The sequence below is a fragment of the Arachis hypogaea genome, chromosome 16, assembly GCF_003086295.3.
Source record: "Arachis hypogaea cultivar Tifrunner chromosome 16, arahy.Tifrunner.gnm2.J5K5, whole genome shotgun sequence".
NCBI classification, from domain to species: domain Eukaryota; kingdom Viridiplantae; phylum Streptophyta; class Magnoliopsida; order Fabales; family Fabaceae; genus Arachis; species Arachis hypogaea.
In genome coordinates this window covers 106,569,494-106,579,403 of record NC_092051.1, presented here as the reverse complement: position 1 = coordinate 106,579,403, position 9,910 = coordinate 106,569,494, and the positions used below count along the sequence as shown (strand labels likewise).

At 36.0% G+C, this 9,910-nt stretch overlaps 1 long non-coding RNA gene across 1 annotated transcript; it reads right to left on the bottom strand.

Moving 5' to 3' along the window:
• Positions 1 to 6,271: 6,271 nt before the first annotated feature.
• Positions 6,272 to 8,902, bottom strand: LOC112754613 (uncharacterized). The gene is made up of 2 exons (XR_003178633.3): positions 8,416 to 8,902; positions 6,272 to 6,452 (listed from the first exon to the last, which is right to left on the bottom strand). It is a non-coding gene; the product is annotated as an uncharacterized lncRNA (long non-coding RNA).
• Between the last annotated feature and the right edge of the window lie 1,008 nt (positions 8,903 to 9,910).

Here is a 9,910-nt window from a genome sequence, read left to right as displayed (position 1 = left end):
CAAAAGAAAATGAAAGATGAGAAAAAATAAAAAGTGCAAAAAAATTTTTTGACACATAAAAATGAAGAAAGTAAGAAAGGAAGATGAGAGAAGAAGAAAGGTATAAAGAAAGAAGAAAGAAAATAAGAGAGGAGGAGTAAAGAAAATAGAGAAGAAAACAGGGGAGGCAGGGCGCGGAATCGACGCGTGCGCACCATGTGCGCGCGCGCGTGGGTGGCAGGATGGACAAGCGACACGTAAGCGTCCTGTACGCTTAAGCGTGGATGGTGAGAGTGGAAATCGACGCGTACGCGTGATGTACGCGTACGCGTGGGTGCAGCTGTGCGTTTCGCACAGTGTACGCGTGGTGTTCACGTAACTCTCGGGTCCCATGTATGAGGGGCTGCATTCTCTCATCGACGCGTATGCGTACAGCGTGCGCGCGTGTCCGTGCTTTCTTTTTTTTTTTTTTTTTACAGAAACAGGTCACTCTCCTAATCTACAAGCATTCTAAAACAATCAAAATTCAAATTTAACAACAAATTTTTAGTTTTTGAAAAATTTTCAAAAACAAACAAAACTTATACTACAAGCAAAATGCAATTCGAAAACAACTATTCTAATCAAAGCATGAATCTAATATGCAACCTAGCAATCAAAGCAAAACATGCAAAAGTATGAAAAGAAGAAAACTACCTAACAATGGCAACTCAATGCATTCATTGATTACGTATACAAGATAATGGAAAGAGTTTACCATGGTGGGGTGTCTCCCACCTAACACTTTTAGTTTAAGTCCTTAAGTTGGACATTTGGTGGGGGTCCTTGCTATGGTGGTTTATGCTTGAATTCATCCTTGAATCCCCACCAATGTTTGCATCTCCAATGTCCACCGGGATCCCAAATTAGGTGCATAAAGCCCTCGAGTAAGCTTAATTAAATGACAAGGCCCCAAGAGTTTTGATTGTTGAAAAGAATTCCAGGGTCCCTGATGAGTGGATAATTTATACCCTTTTTGGCAATGTTTTTACATAGTTTTTAGTATGTTTTTAGTTACTTTTTATTATATTTTTATTAGTTTTTATGAAAAAATCACATTTCTGGACTTTTCTATGAGTTTGTGTGTTTTTCTGTAATTTCAGGTATTTTCTGACTGAAATTGAGGGACTTGAGCAAAAGTCTGATTCAGAGGCTGAGAAAGGACTGCAGATGCTGTTGGATTCTGACCCTCCTGCACGCGAAATGGAGTTTTCTGGAGCTACAGATGCCCAATTTGCGCTCTCTCAATTGCGTTGGAAAGTAGACATCTTGGGCTTTCCAGCAATGTATAATAGTCCATACTTTGCCCTAGATTTGATGGCCCAAACTGGCGTCTAAACGCCATCTAGAGACCCTTTTCTGGCGTAAAACGCCAGAACTGGCACCAGAACTGGAGTTAAACGCCCAAACTGGCATCCAAGCTGGCGTTTAACTCTAGAAAAGGCCTATGCACGTGTAAAGCTCAATGCTCAGCCCAAGCACACACCAAGTGGGCCCCGAAAGTGGATTTCTGCACTATCTGCACTTAGTTACTTATTTTCTGTAATCCCTAGTAACTAGTTTAGTATAAATAGCACTTTTTACTATTGTATTCGGATCGAACCTTTAGAGTTTATGCCATATGTTACGTTTTGGAGGCTGGCCATTTGGCCATGCTTAGACCTTTTTCTCTTATATATTTTCTACGGTGGAGTTTCTACACCTCATAGATTAAGGTGCAGAGCTCTGCTGTTTTTCATGAATTAATGCAAGTACTATTGTTTCTCTTTCAATTCACGCTTACTTCTTCTCCAAGATATACTCTCGTACTTAATTCAGTTAAGTCAGAATGAAGGGGTGACCCGTGACAATCACCCACTATCTTCGTTACTCGCTTAGCCAAGATCCGCGTGCCTGACAACCACAAGCGGTCTACATGATATTTAACGTAGTCATTGGACGACAGTCGGAGTATATTCTCTTGGGTTTCTAATCCACGGACTGAGTCCATGAGGTTAGAGCCTTCGTGGTATAGGCTAGAACCAATTGGCAGCATTCCTGAGATCCAGAAAGTCCAAACCTTGTCTGTGGTATTCTGGGTAGGATCTGGGAAGGGATGACTGTGACGAGTTTCAAACTTGCGAATGTTAGGCGCAGTGACAGTGTGCAAAAGGATAGAGAGATCCTATTCTGATGCTAGTGAGAACCGACAGATGATTAGCCGTGCGGTAGCTGTACCTGGTATTTTTCATCCGAGACGAGAAATCCGACAGTTGATTAGCCGTGCAGAAACCGTACCTGGTATTTTTCATCCGAGAGGATCATACAGCTTGCCATGGAAGGGAGCACGCATGATTGAGAGAAGACAATAGGAAAGCAGAGGTTCAGAAGCAACAAAGCATCTCCAAACGCTTATCTGAAATTCCCACCAATGATTTACATAAGTATCTTTATTTTATTTTATGTTTTATTTATCTTTTAATTATCAAAACCTCATAACCATTTGAATCTGCCTGACTAAGATTTACAGGATGACCATAGCTTGCTTCAAGCCGACAATCTCTGTGGGATCAACTCTTACTCACGTAAGGTATTACTTGGACGACCCAGTGTACTTGCTGGTTAGTTGTGCGGAGTTGTGAAAAGTGTGATCACAATTTCGTGCACCAGTCCCAAACCTTGTTCTTGCACCCATCTTCTCGGTGACTACCATAGTTAAATTTGGGTGACAAGGCTTGTGAATTCTCAATTAAGCATCCAAACATTCTCCTAGGCCCATGCAATTTGGTTCTACACCAACCATTGCTATTCAACTTTGAGCATGCAACCATCATGAACTTAGAGTGATGTTTCCAACCACTACACAACTCTCTCTTACTCTTAATTCCACAAAGAGCTCTAAGTTGACCATCATTTTCAATCAAACCATATTCAAGTGAGAAAGTAAAGCTTAGGGATAAGAATTTTACCCACTTGAATGTTGTGTTGGATGGTGACTTAGGAAGGGGTGGTCCTAATGATCTTGCAAGTTCTACTCCCTTGTGCTCTTCTTTGACTACCTCCACCTCTTGGCAAACTTCTTCAGCTTCAATTCCTTGCCCATCAACTTCTTCCACACATTCTTCATTGGTGGAACTTGCCTCTTGATCATCCTCTTCCAATCTTTCATCATTCATACTATGCCTTGGAGGTTGCGCATTATCCTCCTCAACACCAAATTCAAGCTCATTAGAAGAAGGTTCAACAACTTCCACAAGATCATCATCAATATCACTTGGTGTGGAAGTGTCTTCAAGTTTGAAATCCACCTCTTGTTCAATTTCGCCTAGCTCTTCAATCACTTCTTCTTCATTAACAATCTCTTCACTCTCCACTTGTTCCAAGACACACCCCATCTCCTTGTCCTCATGTTAGGATTCTAGAATCTCCTTCATGCTCTACTCTTTGGTTGGTCCCTCACATTCATCCGTAAAGATGCTTTGCTTGTTGCATGTGTCCCATGATTCCAAGGTGGCCGTGATTTTGGCAAATTGAGCCATGATTTTTTCAAATATGGGAGGTGATTCATCTTGTGGTTGAGAGTTCTCATACATTGGAGGTAGCTCATCTTGATAATAACATGGAGGTGGTGGTTTTTTAGGGTATTGGGGGTTGAATTGGGGTGGTTCTTCATATGGTTCACAAGGTGGTTGATATGGTGGATATGGGTTAGGATCATATGGAGGTGTTTGGTGGTATGAGGCTTGTGAGTGTGGTGGTTCAAAACTATGTTGGGGAGGTGGTTCATAGGCATAGGGTGGTGGTGATTGTGATTGACAACTACAATAAGGATCATCACACACACTAGATTGATATGCATTAGGATTAGGATTATACCCATAGGAATCTGGAGAGTAGTCATGTTGGGGTAAAGCTTGAACGGCTTGGATGGAATAAAATGCCCTTCGGTCTCTGCGCATCTCCGTGAGGAGAGTAGTCATATCCCCAAGCACTCTAGTCAAACTTGATTCGGAAAGAGGTTGTTGCCAAGAAGGTTGTCCATAAGCTTGGGGCTCCTCCTACCTTCGATTTCCAAATCCTTGATGTACATCCTCATTGAAGCTTCCATTTCCTACAACATAGTTTGAACCAAACTCATAGCCAAAGGGGTGAGAATTCATGGTGAAATAGGAAATAAAAACAAAAGCTAACAAGAAATAAAGAAAACAAAGTACTACAACTAGCAACAACTAACAAAGAAGCAAAAGGGCAAACATATTCACAATATATACAATAGCCAATAACATAGCACTATTGTAATTACCCGGCAACGGCGGCATTTTGATAATGAGCTTTTGTGTGTCGGTCTAGAATTTCTCTTATAGAAACAAGAACTTCGTTGTAAGCATAGCTCCAAACCAACAAACAATTTTCACATAAAAAATTTGAGTTGTCACAAGTACAAACCCCAATAAAAATTAACCGAAGTATTTAAACCTCGGGTCGTCTCACAAGGAATTGCAATGAAGTGGTCAATTATTGGCTATAAAAATGCAAGGGGGGTTTGATTTTTATAGTTTGACAAGAAAAGTAAACAACAAGAAAGTAAATGATAAGAACTAATAAAATAAAGGAAAAGAACTCTTGGCTAAGACATGGGAATTGAGATCACCATCCTTGTCTACAAACTATATATTGACAATTATGAGGAACCAACCCATTAAGTCTACTCTTATGCTTGAAGTAAGTATAATGTCTACCTTAAAGCATTAAGTACGTTAAATAGGCTTGATCAACATCAACCATAAGTCCCAACCTAGCTATTAATTAGCTTAATAGTAGGTTAGTGTCAATGGACATCAAATTGACCACATAGGATTCTCAAATCACCAATTCAATGAGACCCAATGACTCAATGTCATTAAATTCCCTTAGCCTAGGCCAAGAGTAAAGAAAACTACTCAATAACTAGAGGAAACATTCTATCAAACACCTAGTATGCAATAAAAGTAAACATCACAAAATGCAAGAATTAAAAGAAACCCATGACTAACATAAGCAAGAATTCAATAATAACAACTAAGATAAACATAAAAGAGCATGGAAACATAAAATTGCATTGAAAGAAAATGAAAATCCAACAAGGGTTCATAAACATAAAAGTAACAAAATAAAGGAAATGAACAAGTAAAACTAGAAGACCAAAGATGTAATACAAGAAATTAAGAAGGAAAACTAAATCAAAACAAGAATTGAAAGTTGAATTTAAGAAAATTAAACCTAAACAACCCTAAATTCTAGAGAGAAGGGAGAGCTTCTCTCTCTAGAATTCTAACCTAAAACATGATGCAAAAACTAAACTATGACTACTTGGTTCATTCCCCCTTCAATCCTTGGGTTCAATAGCATTAGAAATGAGTTGGATTGGGCCCAAAATGAGCTTGAAATCGCTCGCCACGATTTGCCTTTAGTGAGTCACGCTGATCCACCCATGTGTACACGTGATGCACATGTACATGTCTCTAGACGCCGGGCAACTAAGGCAAATTTTATATCATTTTGAAGTCCTGGACGTTAGCTTTCCAACGCAACTAGAACCGCCTCATTTGGACTTTTTTAGATCAAGTTATGATCAATTAAGTGCGAAGAGGTCAGGATTGACAGCTTTGCGATTACTTCATTTCTTCATGAGTTCTCCATTTTTACATGTTTTTTCTTCATTTCGTCAATCCAATCTTTGCCTTCTAAACCTGAAATCACTTAACAAACATATCAAGGCATCGAATAGAATTAAAGTGAGTTAAATTTAGCTATTTTAAGGCCTAAAAAGTATGTTTTCATACTTAAGCACAAATTTAGGGAGAATTACAAAACCATGCTATTTCATTGAATAAATGTGAGAAAAATTGATAAAATCCCCCAAATTAAGCACAAGATAAACCACAAAATTGGGGCTTATTACACCCCTGGACCTCCACTACAAAAAAGACGCTAAATTGCGGGGTTTTTTTCGGTTTTTGCGGGAGTTTTTGACCTCCGCAAAACGTGTTACGTCGGTTCAGAAAATTGACGCAGTTATGTGTCCTACTATTTGATTGCAGGAGTTTTTAAGAAACCGCTGTTATCTGGTATATATTGCGGCGGTTTTTGACTTCTGCAATTAGCAGTGATTTTTTCTAGCTTTGTAGCGGTTTAAAACCCCCGCAATTCGGTAAGCCAGAATTTAAAAAAAAATTGCGGGAGTTTGAACCCCCCACAAAATGTGATCCAATATTAAAAAAAAAGAAGCAGAACAGATTCAAACATTCATAATATCAAACAAGCTAATCAAATACATCTTTTAAAACAATCTTCTGCTATGCCATTCTCACATAATTAGTCATAAAATTTACATTGAGATTAAAGGATTGATGAAAAAATAAAACCAATTTAATCAAACATAATAGGATTGCCAATTTGGTTGTCAATAAGAGTTCCTGCACAAAAAGATTAAAATAAAAAGTCATTAATTTAAGAGTTGTAATTAGTAGAAACTAAGTTGTAATTGAAAGGTCATTATTACATGCCCCAGCCAAAACATATTAGAAACTTATTTAACAGAAACTAAGTTGTAATTAGCAATAGAGTTGGAATACACACCCAGGATCATGCTATGCTGTGAAGGAACATTTGGAATTCAAGGGTCTTTTCCTTTTTAATCATAAACTTGCCAAATAAGGAATAAAATGACATTATACTACAATTTATATGGATTTACATGTATACTCCAAAAAAAAAAAATGAAAACAATAAACCGCTAGTTTGAACCATGAAGGCTAAGTATGGCATGAGTATGAAAATTCACAAGAATATTTAAAAGAAATTCACAATATAGCTTCAAAAGGCTATGTATGCAAATTAATTAGAAAAATACAAGCATTGAACCATGTATATTTTCATGCACAATTTATTGATTCTTTTTTAGTTCGGTGTAAAAGTCTACTCGATTTCAACTAATTTGATTTAAGGTATAACTTGCTATGAGATAAATATCTTCCAAACTTGTTTTTTCCCTTTTTATTTTTCCATTAATAAGACTCAAGAATTATTTATACTAATAAAAAATGACAGAAAGCAATTTCTTTATTCATATGCATTAGTATACTTGTTTTTTCATGTTAAAATTGAACAAGTGTACCTTTCAACAGACAGAATATCACCAAAGAATACAACTCCCATGGCAGTTGCAGCAACAATAATAAATAAATGAGTGGCTTGAATGTTGCTACATACATTATTAAAGGCATGAAAATTAAAAATAAAAAACTAAGAACACAAGCTAATAAGGAAAATTAAAGCATATAAAGCACTTCCCATAAAAAAAAACTATATACTAGTACTACTCTTTGAAATTGATCATACGCAAACTGCACTATATATATAATTAGGTGCGCAATATGTTTCCTTTACTGTAAATTGTCATAGTAGTTCAATATTAGACAATTAAGGTAATTCTTCACTAATTACCTTGCTTGAAAGATATCAAGTTTGGAAGCCTAGCTAAATAATACATGCAAATTATCAATCTCCGCGAGAAAAAAAATGCATAGCCTTAGATCAAACCCTTTATCATTAGCCAAAAACTATATACATAATTTAATTATTAGGATGAACGACTCTTCTCTAATTCATGAAGAACATAACTCTGCTCTAGTTCAATATTAAAAACCACAATATTTTACTAGCTGAATTGTAAAAATACAAATCAAAACAAATACTTGGCATTATAGAGTCATATCACTGAACACTTGGCGTGCATGAATTTAAACGACAATAATTAGCACAATCCAAGCAAATCAAATGCACAAATTCTTCAATTTTAAGCAGAGCAAACCAAAATCAATCTAGAATTATTAGCCAAATAATCAACAATACCAAACTCAAGAACTAAAATAACATATTTTAAAGTTTACTAACTATTTACAAAGCATGCCTATTAAAGGAAAGGATAAGACAAATCCTAAAAAAATCAATCCACAAGTTATGAGGCCATAGTAACTCATTAAGTCCTTAACTTATACAATATTAAAGGCTTTAATATTAAAAAAAAATAAAAACACAAGCTAATAAGGAAAAGTAAAAAAACACAATATGAGTAACCAAGAGAGAATTAGGGAATATGCAAATAAAGTTTGACCAAGTTTAAACAAGGTAAATTGCACTAAAATAAAATTGAATTGATCAAGTATGTGACATAGATAAAGAGAAATTTGTGAATTCTAAGTGGTGTTGAGAGTGAAAGGATTGAAAGCTTTCACAATGACAAGTAATGTGAGAGGTGCAATAAATTAATGCAAATCTAGTGAACTATTCTCATATAAGAAATGTGATGTGGTGTGAGTGGAATATAAAATTCAATGTTTATGAAGAGAAAATGAAATATTAATAAGCATTGCTTACATTAGATTTGTCAAAATTGGACTGCTCAATTGATGGCACCCAAAAGAAATCAGCATCAACATGCATTGGCCAACCTAACCGAAAGCAATCCATTGACCTGCAATTGGATCACTAGAAGTTAATACCCAGATAAGTATTAATAACAACCACAAGAGGAAAAGGGGAACAAAGCAAAGTAAATTATTAATAATCCAGTATTTACAAATACTTCAATCTCTTTAAATTGACATTAAGCATGAAATTCAAGAAACATGCATAATATTATTCAATTTAGGCAACTATATCATTTAAAACTTGCATAATCCAATAACAATTTCATTCATTGTAATATATTTAATACTAATAATTGACCAAAAGAATATGATGCACAAGCAAACATGCAATTCAAAATCCAAAGTGTTATAGAGGCATATCGCTGAACACTTGGCATGCATGAATTTGAACATGAATAATTAGCACAATCCAAATAAATTAAATGTACAAATTCTTCAATTTAAGCACAACACTTCGAAATCAATCAAGAATTATCATCTAAATCATCAACAATACCAAACTCAAGAACTAAAATAACATATTCAAAATTCACTAACCAAAGCTAATTCTAATTTAAAAATCCTAATTCAAACTAAGCTAAACCTAAAAATTCAGATTCAATTAAATTCAAACTAAATCTAAACAACAAAATTAAAATTTGGCTAAAAACTTCATCAACTTCAAGATCAGAAAAAAGAAAATGAAACTTGGTGCAAATTGACAAAATGAGTTATAGGGAGAGGGGGGATGCTAGTTGAACTCAGAAATGGAGCGGCTAGCAGTTGCAATGGGCAGAGGGGATGAATGCCCAGAACGACACTGACATTGGCTATTTAAGGAGAGTTGACGCAGAGGAAGCAGTGGCAGTTAATGAGGGGTGCAGTAGGTCGTGGCTCAGTGGTAAGGGATAAATAAAGAGAAAGAAAGAGGGCCAGAAGTGTGGCAATAGGTGAACAACAAGCAAGAGCGTCAACAACGTAACCACCAGCAGCAGCAGCCAGTGAACAGAGTTTTTGATGAGAAGATAAGTTTAGGGAAAGATAGACGATGGGTTTAGGGAACAAAGGCTCAGCAAAACAAAGCTTCTGGTGAGAAGCATAAATGATGGATTTAAGAAAGAATTGAGAATGTGGTTTTCAATTGGGCGGGTTTAGGTTTTCATTTTGCGCCAAATTTTGGGAAAAATGAAAGAAAAGGCTATTTCAAAAAATTAAAAATCTTTTAATGGGGTTTATAGAACTCCTGTAGATTAAAAATAAAAAATCCTGTAAATTGATTTTTGAAAAGTGAAAAGGAAAAAAGGACTTTTTTAATAATTTTTCAGGGGTTTATAAAAAGTCCTGTTAAATAATTCCGGTAAAATAAAATATTTTTTGTAGTGCTCACCTTTGCTCAATTAAATTCGCTCTAAGTCCACTTAAACTTCAAGCAAGTAAGCCCACAATTGTCAACCAATCAAGGC